The sequence below is a fragment of the Vicia villosa genome, linkage group LG1 (genome assembly GCF_029867415.1).
Source record: "Vicia villosa cultivar HV-30 ecotype Madison, WI linkage group LG1, Vvil1.0, whole genome shotgun sequence".
NCBI classification, from domain to species: domain Eukaryota; kingdom Viridiplantae; phylum Streptophyta; class Magnoliopsida; order Fabales; family Fabaceae; genus Vicia; species Vicia villosa.
In genome coordinates this window covers 163,404,292-163,416,125 of record NC_081180.1, presented here as the reverse complement: position 1 = coordinate 163,416,125, position 11,834 = coordinate 163,404,292, and the positions used below count along the sequence as shown (strand labels likewise).

General features: G+C 33.6%; 1 long non-coding RNA gene across 7 annotated transcripts; it reads left to right on the top strand.

Moving 5' to 3' along the window:
- The first annotated feature begins 1,712 nt into the window (after positions 1-1,712).
- LOC131644576 (uncharacterized) lies at positions 1,713-5,971 on the top strand. 7 transcript variants are annotated; one of them, XR_009296562.1, is made up of 5 exons: positions 1,713-1,891; positions 1,977-3,084; positions 3,190-3,755; positions 4,185-4,269; positions 5,384-5,971. It is a non-coding gene; the product is annotated as an uncharacterized LOC131644576 (long non-coding RNA). The 7 variants fall into 7 exon arrangements; XR_009296560.1 differs by having other exon boundaries at positions 5,288-5,971; XR_009296561.1 differs by having other exon boundaries at positions 1,977-2,520; positions 2,845-3,084; positions 3,190-5,971.
- Positions 5,972-11,834: the final 5,863 nt, after the last annotated feature.

Here is an 11,834-nt window from a genome sequence, read left to right as displayed (position 1 = left end):
GAATGTGTGCAGCGAGGTGGATAGGAAGGTGGCAGGTCGTATTGCGGTTATGATTGAAACCTTATGGCATAATAGAAATAATTTTATTTGGAATAATGAGAAGGAGGAGGCGTCTAGACTTGGTTGGTTAGCTTTCCACAGGTGGCAGAATTGGCATATGGCACAAAATAGTCCAGATAGTGTGGTTGCCCCCCATATGGTGTATCGTTGGATGCCCCCCTTTGGGTTGGCTTAAGTGTAACGTAGATGCGGGGTTCAATAGTATTCATCGAACCACAAATAGAGGTTGGTGTGTCCGAGATAATTTGGGGAATTTTATCCAGGCCGGAGTTGCTTGGGATGTTGGTCACTTATCTGTTGATGAAGCGGAGGCGTTGGCACTGAAAGAAGCTATCCATGGAACCTTAACACATCATCTTGATCATGTCGTATTCGAGAGTGATTCACAAAGAGTGGTGCATGCTATCCATTCCAATGTTATCGGAGGCTCCGAGTTTAATTTTATTATTCGATCTATTAAGCTTTTATTACTTAATTTCCCAAACTTTGAGGTATAGTTTGTTAAGCGTCAAGCGAATATGGTTGCACATTGTCTAACAAAGGCGACCAATTCTTGGTCTCGACGTAGTTACGTTAATTGTATACCTCCTTGTATTGAACTCATTTTGTTGAATGAAAGAAGTTAGTTTTGCTTTGGTAAAAAAAATATATTCAAAACAAAAAAAAATATTTTACCTCTTGTAATGTTAGCGAATTTTTATTTACCCCCGAATAATTCAACTCCCGTTGGTGAAGGAGGTTACGGAGGATGCATTGGTTTGGAAGGAGGAATGAAATGGTAGTTATAGTGTGCAGTCAGGTTATCGGGTGTGGAGGAATGCCCAGAAAAAATCCTTCTAATCCGAATAATATGGTTAATTGGAATATCATTTGGAATATCAAAGAAGCCCTCAAAGAAGCCCGATAATCTTTCTGTCTTAGAAGAGGAAATTTTAGCCCTCAAAGAAGCTATCCAGAGCGCTATATCTTTGAATCTTGATCATGTTGTCTGCGAAAGCGACTCTCGGGTGGTGTAAACCATGCGTTCTGCAACCACTGAAATTTCTAAGTTTTATTCTATTATTATCAATCTGTTGTTACAAAATTTTCCCAACTTTAAAATTGAGTTTATCAAACGTCAAACTAATTTGTTTGCCGATTCTCTAGTGAAAGTGATCAATTCTTAGGTTAGACGCAATATTATTGATCCTGTTCCTCTTTATATTAAACTTTTGATTCATACTAATAAAAGTTAATTTTGCTCTTGTAAAAAAAAAGTTTTCCCAACTCTCGTATTCTCGGATTTTAAGTGGGACATACTTCATCTTATTCTAGAATATTCTATTTGGGACGTGATTCACGTGGTCTTCACGCAAAGATGAAATATTCTCACAATTCACACTTGCCATCTCCCTCATCCATGCCTTACTTGCAGCGCTGGACAAACCGCTATAATATATGACTCTATTTTACTTAAATGCCCTTGTAAATTGTTCAAAACTTGACAGATAATAAACATTTACTCCCCTGCTGTTAAACGTGCCGCACCAAACGTTACACGTCACCAAATAAACACGTCAACACAAGTAATCCCAGCCGTTCGTTTTCCAAAAATCAATTATCATCCCAGCCGTTCGATTCCAAAAATCAATTATAAAACGAAGATTGGGAAGAACATTCCCATATCCCATTCCATTCATCTGATTTTAGGGTTTGGAACTCTTTTCGTACCTCCGTTCTCTTTCAATTTCCGATAGCCTCCTTCACCTATCTCCGTTAAACGTCGATCGGCACCGGAATTATATTACACATATATGATGGAGATTTACACGTCGATAATGGTTTCGTTCAGGTATGGATCGAATTTTGTTTTGTTTCTTGTAGTTTGATTGATTCTATTTTTCCTTTTCATATAGATCTGATTCTCTACCCGTCAGATCCACGGTGCATGGATGCGATCTTCACGATCGTTTTGGTTTCTGGAGTTTTTCATCGAGAGATCCATGATTCTATGTAAATCAAGACTATCGAGGTTTTTTGCAGGTATGGAGGCCGATCGTCAAGTATATCGGAGACAGATCTATATATTGTTTATAATTACGGATTCAGCTCTAAAACTGTAGGGGCTCCATGAAGTTTGATACACCATAGAGAGATGTTGCAGATCTTCTATGTGTTAATTATGTATATGATTGAGAGCTTTGCGGGAGTGGTAGAATGGACGTAGGATGTATCAGGATTATAGGCTTCGATGCGCTCTTGTCATCCGACCTTTGCCATGTCAGGTGCGCTTGCTTGGCAGGTCAAAAAAATAAAATAAAAAAGATTTGTTGGTTTTTGGGAGAGATCGCACGGGGATTTTGCCTGGGATCTCTCCCTCGTGTGGTGTTTGTCTCTTTTTTTATGCTTCTTTATTATTATGCTCTACTCGCCATAGCACCATGCATAATCCTCCAAGAAATTCTCCATCTCCATATCAAGGTATTATTCATCTTTTCAATGGTAAATAACAATCCAAATTAATATTAGTTTAGATAGATATCAATTTAAGTATCAGTTCTGATTAATCTGAATTTCAATTTAATTAATTTCTGTTAAAATTTAACCAATTTCAGGCCAATTCAAAATTAACATTTCATAGCTTCCTATTAAAAACTAAACTAACTAATAGAATTGTTTGTAAATACAGTATTGCTGTTGAATTAGATATTAGATATGAAATTTGTTGTCTAGGTTAGTTTTCCAGATGTACATATTTGTTATCTGAAATGTATATTCTAAAGCTTGATTATGGATATATATTAGATGTTCATTGTAAAGTTACCATCTATTAATTACATAGCAAGGGCAACAACGTTAATCCAACCATTCATTCCCAAAAATCAATTATACAAGAAAATTACATAGCAAGGGCAACAACGTTAATCCAACCATTCATTCCCAAAAATCAATTATACAAGAAAGAATGGGAATAATTATTCTTTACTATCATTCCATTCAACGGATTTTAGGATTTCAGATTTACACGATAATGGTTTCTTTCAGGTACCACCTCTTTTGGATTGAATTTTGTTTTGGCTTTTAGGTTTTACTGGTAGTTAATTTTTATTAATTGATTCTGTTTTCTCTTTTCTAAATCCAATTCTCCAGATGGGAATATTCATGGAGAACTCATTGATACTTTTGTAAATCAAGGCTCTCCAGGTTTTATTTGTAGGTGCTCTATGGAGTCAGATCTATATAGTTGTGCTGCCAGGTTATATAATTAAGGATGTTTCAACTCTTGAACTGTTGCCAGTTTATAATTAAGGATGTTTCAGCTTTTGAACTATAGGCGATGTATGGAGTTTGATAGGCGATGCGGGTTGATAGGCGATGCGGGTTGATAGGTGATGTATGGAGTTTGATAGGCGATGGGGGTTGATAGGAATGTATGGAGTTTGATATTATGTACATGATTGAGAGCTTTGCAGGAGGGATGTAGGATGTATCCAGATTATAGGCCTCTTCCGACCTTTGCCATGTCAGGTGCGCTTGCTTGGCCGGTCAATAAAATAATAAATGGTTGATTTTTCGGAGAGATCGCATGGGATTTTGCCCGGGTTCTCTCCCTCGCGTGGTGTGCGTCTTTCTCTTTTTTTTTTCTTTTTTCTTTATTATTATATTACGATCCCAACTCTCCATAGCACCTTGCATATCTCCGATTCCATCTCAAGGTATTATTCATATTAATTTGGCAAATAACATTTTAAATAAAGTATTAATTTTAGTTATTTTTGTTTGATCTGTTATGAATTTCAATTTCACTTATAATTAATTCTGTTAGTCGAAATTAACTTTTCATCAGGTTTCCTATGGTTTCAACTTCTGTTGGCTATTTTATTAACTTGAAGTTTATTGTACAATTCATCAATAACACCAATCAAGATACAGTATTTTGTTTAATTAAAGTATATTGGTGCAGAATTTGAATATTTACATGGATGGTACTTTGATTAAGTATAGATATCAAACTCCTTACATGGATGGTGTTGAATTCATTTGCATCTATTGTTAAATAAAGTTTTGCTCTCTATATAGGTTGTTCACAGATATATATTAGATGATTATTGGCTAATAACCATTTACCAACAATACCAACGTAGGGATTGTAATTGCTACGTGAGAACAACAATCATGGAATGAAGCAATACTTTGGATTCATGTATGGGTCCATCCTCAATCTTCAAGGTAAAGATGAGTAAAGATCTCTCACATGTGTTAAGCAAAGTAATGTTTTCTTGTTTTCATAATGTTTAGCAGTTTAGGTAATGCAATTTTATGTTTCAATTTCTTATTCTCATTATAATAGTATTAGACTGAGTATTCAACTTAAATGGTTATTCTGAGAACTTCAAATTGATGCAAATACGTTAGTTATATTTATTAATTAATTTTTTTATTCAGGATTCAGATTGCATTATTGTATAACAAATATGCACTTCTGTGTGTTGTTCAGATTTATTATTTAAATTTTATCTTTTTTGATTTTTCTTTAATTATTAATTATTAATTATTAATGACTTGGTGGTTATTTTTGTTTTTTTTTCTAATGTGAATATGGATGCCAAAGATTCATATAGAATGTACTTTTTTGTTATATCTGGGATTTGCAATTCTTATGAAGTATTCTATTTCAAAAACGAACTTGTTTTTATGTAGGACTATTTGTCTTCTTTATTTATCACGCGAAGGACCTTTTTTTACTAACAAATCTTAAAATCCGTGACCTTTATAAAATTATCACTATGATCCTTTTCAGTAAAACATAGGAATGTAGTTTTTCAGATTTTGAAGATTGATGTAAGTTTTTGTATTTTGTGGTAGTCTTTTTTATAGAAATTTGATATATTGTCTACTTTTATACAGAGTGGTGTGTTGCTCTTGTTCTATCTACGTTCGAATGAACATTTTGTTGGTTACATGTGTTGCTCTTGTCCGATTTGATATAATGATTTTTATTCTCCGCGAGTAATTAAGTTTTCAAAATCAAAGGATCTCTGGGTTTAATCTCAAACTTTTAGCCATTTTTTATTAGATTTCCTTTAGTATTAGGTTTAGGGACGTGTTAAGTAATCTTAACAGTTAAAGTTTGACTACGATACTTTGTTTTTAAAGGAGTTGATTGCATTTTTATAAAATGGCTGTTCTGCCTTTTTTAAAAACTTGTTCTTTTACAATTAGTATTCGTCTAAATTTATATCTGTAGATGCTTTGAAGTGGACTTTCTGATTGATCAAAGGTGCACACTTGGTTGAGGTGAAATTGACAGAAAAATAGTTAGTGACTGCAGTAAGAATTTCAGGTCAGAATGGGACTGCAGTGATCTGATTCTTTGCTTTCAGTATGAGGAATATTCCTCGGTGAGGCAGTATGAGGAATATTCCTCGGTGTTGGAGTTTTGGCGCATCCGAGAACTTATCATTTTGCTGACGTCCTCCATGCCTAAAACTCATGGAGCAATTCTCTATTTATATAATTTATCAATTGACCTGCAGGAAGGGATGAGAAATTTCTGAAATATTGAATCATCTATATCTGGTATCACTTGGATATTTCTCACCTCATCTTTACCATGAAAAATCTGTAGCTCAAATAGGTAGAGCACTCAGAAAATTTTGGTGTAGCATACTGGAATGTCTGTGAGGTGGTGGTTCGAATCCATCCAGATTTGCAATTTGTTTGTTTATTTGTAGTGAGATTTTTTAGAACCTATTTTGGAGGAAACAGCTTCGGCACTCAGTCATGTTTGACTCGGGAGTATTCCTTGGATAATACCTTGAATATCAAGATGCCGCATATATTTTCGAAGAGGAAATTTTGTTTATGTCGGTGAATTACAACACTTTTTTTCTTCTTTCATTAATCACAACTTGCTTTGCCATTTATACCATTTTAATCTATTTGGTGAGACTGAGAAGGAAATTTGATTGAATGACCGTTGAGTTCATATACAATGTATTTGTAGAACATATAGTCAATACAACATAAAACACTTAAAAGTCCAAATGCTAAGCAAGCATAGCTAAGAATCTAAATTTTCTTTCTGGTGAACAAAAAATCACAATTGTAGAATCCTTTTTAAATTTTTGTTTTAAAAAACCAGAGTTTTATTTTTACATCAGAATTTTTACAAAAAACGAGATGAAGATGCCAAAGAAACAATGCATCAATTAACGAAATTCAATTTACACAAAATATTTAAATTGAATCTATTAATTAATCTAATATTAAGAGCCTATGCGACTATAATCATTGGAAAAAAAAGTAGACATATGTCTAAGCTTACACAAAAATGTAAAACTATACAAAATGATTAAATTTGAATTGAATAGTTTATCTCTTATCAAGAGTCTTGCAACAATAATCACCGGGAAGAAGTAGATGTAATGTAAAACTATAACAATAATCACCGGGAAGAAGTAGATGTAATGTAAAACTATAAGCTATTAAAAATCTAGCAACATGTGATTATAGAAAAAGCAATAAAAACCTAAACATGGAAAACTATACAAATTTTGTAAAAGAGATAAGGAAAGAGAAAATGTACATCAAATTTATATTTTTTAGGAAATGCTAACTAGTGTTCTTGAGGTATTTAGGTTATGTTTGGGAGTTTGAAGAGGAGAGAAGAAGACTTCCGAAAACAAATTTTTAAAAAAATATAGAAAAGTATTTGATATTTTTTGAAAAGATTTTGTCTAGAATGAAAAAATAGTCATTATCATTACAAAATTTTTAATTTTTAAAATAGTATAATAACCTAAAAGATATTTGGACCTACATGGTTAACACTCAAACATCCAAGTCAGTTCAAGATTTAAAATGAGTATAGTGAAATTGAAATTTAGGGATTGTGTACCTTCTCATAATGCGCACGCTATTTTTGTGGAACCTTATTTTGCAAGTAATAGACCTTTTATCAAGACAACATCTTTTGCGATTAAAGTACGAAGACATCCATCATGATAAAGATGCAACCATTGATAAATCAAATAATTCACTTAAGCAACGATTTGATAAACTTGAGGGAGGGTATATATTTTATCTAACTCAGGAGGAGTTTTGTCACTCCAAATATATCATGTATCTTTTACCACCTCTCCTGAGAGATGCGTTGTCATCATCTGAAAGTAGATCTTTTATTTGGCAGGTAATGGATCTTTTATCAAGACATAATCTTTTGATGATGACAACTATAAAGAAAAATACAGAGACTTTCATCATGATAAAGATGCAACTCATGATAAGTCGAACCACTGGATCACTGGTCGAATCATATGACTAAACCGAATAACTCGGTTTAGGGGTGTTCAAAACCAAACTGACCCAATTGAAAACTGTAAAACCGAATCAAACCAAACCGAAACCGCCAAAAACCACATTTGGTTCAAATGTGTTTGGGCCATTTTTTAACAAATTGCGCAGTTCGGTTCGGTTTGCGGTTTGTATTTTACAAACCAAACCAAACCGAATCAAACCACATTATGTTACAACCCCCTAAACTTCAATCAACTTATATTCAACCCAAACTCAAACTTATTATGCATTAGTCTTACAATTACGAATGATTTTCTCTTCCTCACACTTAAAGTTTCAGTTTAAGTTTTCTCAAATCTCTCCAAGCGGTATTGCACCTTCTTCTCATCTTCTTTTCCAAATACATATCAGATATTCTTTTCTTGTCTTTCATTTCTTAAGTTCTTTCTTTTTCATCTTATTATTTTTATTCTACTGTTCTCTCTTCCAATTACGTTTTTAATGTTCATCTTCTTATCTAATCGCATCTCTTTTGCTCTTTCTTTTTCATCTTCTTTAATATTTCATCTCCTCTTTTTTTCTATTTCATTATAATGTTTTTGATATTATTTTATGCTACTATTTTATGTTTTTTATTCCACTTTTATCTAATCTTATTTTTGTATATTAAATAGAAAGTTGTTATCCAAATATGATGAATTTTGTTGTTATTTGATAACGCATAAATGACTAAATACAAAGCTATGTTGTCATCAATATGTGTATGTATGACTCAATAAATTTTTGTAAAAAAAAAACCGAACCAATTCAAATCGCATTGGTTTGGTTTGCTTTGGTTCGGTTTTACTTCTAAAAGTCAACCGAACCAAACCAAACCACACATTTTTTCCTCTTGCGGTTCGAGTGATTTTTTACATCAAAACCGTCAAACCGCATCGCGAACACCCCTAACTCGGTTGAATAAACCGATCTCTATAACAAAACTATATATTTATTAAATCGATTGAAACCAATGACTTGGTTTTTAAAAACTTTCACTAATTTTTTGTCAATTTTTGGCTGGTTCTGACCAGTTCCCACTGGTTCAATCACATATCCGATCTAACAATCAAACTAGACCGACGACTCCTCCAGTTTACGGTTTGACCGTTCCGACCTGTAACATCGCAAATTCAATTAATTTATTTAATTGAATTTAGTTGTTTTGTTTATTGAGTTAGTAAATGATTTATATGTTTATTTCAATTATTGTGTGCGTGTGCGTGTGAGTGTGCGTGCGCGTGTGTGTGAGAGAGAGAATTTAGTAGGAGTATTATAAAGATAAGGAAATTAGAAATAATTGATAAATATTATTAATTAAATTATTTTGTGTGGTTAGGGAGTGTGACCATGAGGTAGAGGGGTTTGGAGACTAATTAGAGATGAGTGGAGTAGTTTAAAATTATTGAAATTATTTAATAATTATAATAAAAATGATTTTTGTGATTTATTTAATTAAAAAGGAGAATAGAGAGAAAAAGGGTAAAGTTGGCATATGGAAGAAGAATGTGGACAAAATAAAGAGTTAGAGGAGTAAGTGAGGGTAGAAGGGGTAAAACCCAATTGAATAATTAGTCATTATAAATAGGAGAGTTAGAGATTATATGAGTTTTTATTTTGCTAGTACGTGAAAGTTGAAAGAGAAGAAATAAAGGCTAGGGTAAGAGGAAGGAGAAGAAGGACTTAGGAGAAATCAAGGATTGTTTAATATTTTTGGAAATAAACAAGTAAGGGTGGGTAATGGTTGTCAATTATGAATGATATGGGGGAATGATTGATGTAGGATTTTGATTCTCGTTGATGTTGAGATATCATCAGATTCGTAGGAAGACTAAAGATATTCAAAAGTCTACTTTTAGAACGAGGTATGGTCACTACGAATATTCTGTGATGCCGTTTGGTGTAACCAATACGCCAAGTGTGTTTATGGAATATATGAATAGGACTTTTCATCAGTACTTGGATAAGTTTGTGGTTATGTTTATTGACGACATACTAATTTATTCGAAGATGGACGAAGAGCATGCTGAACACCTGAGGATTGTGTTGGAATTGATTAAGGAGAAACAATTATATGCTAAGCTATCTAAGTGTGATTTTTGGTTAAGAGAAGTGAGTCTTCTTAGCCATGTAATTTTTAATGATGGTATTGTAGTTGATCTGTCAAAAGTTGAGGCCTTAGTGTAGTGGGATGCTCTGAAGTAAGTGACAGAGATTGGGAGTTATCCTGAATTAGCTAGTTATTACGGGAACATCATCGAAGACTTTACTAAATTAGCATTGCCATTGATTCAGCTAACCATGAATGGTCAAGCTTTCGTTTGGGATGTGAAATGTGAAGAGAGTTTTCAATAACTTAAGAAGAGTTTGATGTCGCCTCTGTAACACCCCTTTTCTAACCCCAAATAACTCAATACAAATACAGAGTAATATAACATGCATATAACAAAAGGGTGCCACATGCCGTTTTCACAACAATGAAAACCAACAAAACCATACATCACATACATCTGATCATAATTATAACACATATTTAAAACTTCATGTTTCCTTAATATGCATATCGCAACGGAATATTGGTTACTCAAAATAATTTCAATGATCATATCCCATACTATAATCATCTACCAACATAACGATAATATCACCTCATAATTATGTCATATGAATCTAAATATCGGCACCAAGGCCATTTAACATAATATCAACATACAATGTCAAATAAGAGTATATAACAATATCTCATAGAAACAAAACATGAGTTCAAATACCCCAGTGTTACATGACCAGAGCATCGACTCACTACCTAAACAAGCGAAATAACCGAACAAGCTCCTCGGATAATCCTCGTACAAGCACAACTATTCTTCGGAACCTGTGCGATGTCGCATAAAAAATCATTACAAAAGAAGGGTGAGAATTCACACCATCCTAAGTGTATAAAATATGAACAATGAATATAGAACATGAATGTACAACAATTCATCACACTTCATAATCATAAGAATTCTACAATTATCACAAATAACATAATTATCACTGATATTCAACCAAGATAGCAAGTTCCAATTATCACATTAACACACATCAAATTCAAACACATCACATAGCAACCAATGTGACTCCAATGCAATTTAATACGACTCATGTATGTGTTAGAACAGGAAATATTCTAATCAATATTCTTAGTTTTGATGATAACATTATGTATGAATTTTGTATAAGAGAATGTGGTACGCTAATCCTTTACGTTTCCATTTCAGGAAAAGTATAAAAGAGTATGCACAAATCAGCGCTCAGAAGCACTGACCCAGAAGTTCTGGATGGCTTCATCAGCACATGGTCTGGCAAGACATCAGAAGATGGTCCTGCAGAATCAGAACATGATCTGGCAAGCATCAGAAGATGGCAGACATAAGTAAAAGCTCTGGAGCTCTGATGGTATCACGCTCAAAGCACTTCAAGTCTGAAGACAGAAGTTGCATCTGCACCAAAGCTGAAGACTCTGAAATTCAAATGTTTATTCTACACATTCTGAGTCCAGAAGAAAGTACAAGTACAAAAGGCTATGACGTCAAATCTATGACTGACAAAAGGAACGTTAGAAACTACAAAAGGCAAAGTCAGTAAAAGCAGCAAAAGCATGGCTTGAGGTAGTTGACAAAAGTGTGAAACATTAAATGCAACTTTGTACTATTCACGCAAAGCATTAAATGCACCCAACGGTCGTTTCCTCTCAAGCGCCTATATATATAAGTTCCATTCATAAGCAACATACAACACTCTTGCGCAAATACACCGAAACGCTGTCAAACTGAAAATCAAAGAAGAACTTCATCTTCAACCTCACAACTTTTTAATAATTTTAGTGAGTGTTAAGAACTAGAAACTTAAGAGAAATATCACTTGGTGGTTACAGCTTTATTAGAAGTAATCTAAACTCTTGTATAATTTATTTTACATTGATTGTAAAAGGATTTCTTAGAGTGATCAAGTTGCGATCTATAGACTCTAGAAGACTTAGAGAGTGTCTAAGTAGAGAACCATTGTAATCAGTTTATTAGTGGATTAAATCCTCAGTTGAGGTAAATCACCTTGTCAGGGGTGGACTGGAGTAATTTGGTTAACAACGAACCAGGATAAAAATAATTGTGTTCTTTGTTTTTTTCTACCATTTTGAGAAGTTACACTTATTCAATCCCCACATTTCTAAGTGTTTTTCACTCCTTCAGCATGTGTACCATCATGAACATCAAGTTCACCTTGCTTTAGATTCATTTCTAGAATCAAAGCCACGCTCCCAATCTGGACTAGGATCCAAGCCAACAATATGAACTATAGTTCACCGCTTCCGTTTCCACCCTAGGATCAAAGTCACAACCAGAGTACAATCTCCCCATGAATGCATGTGCAATAAGACTAACAATATATTCAATTAAGATTATCACGCAACCTAA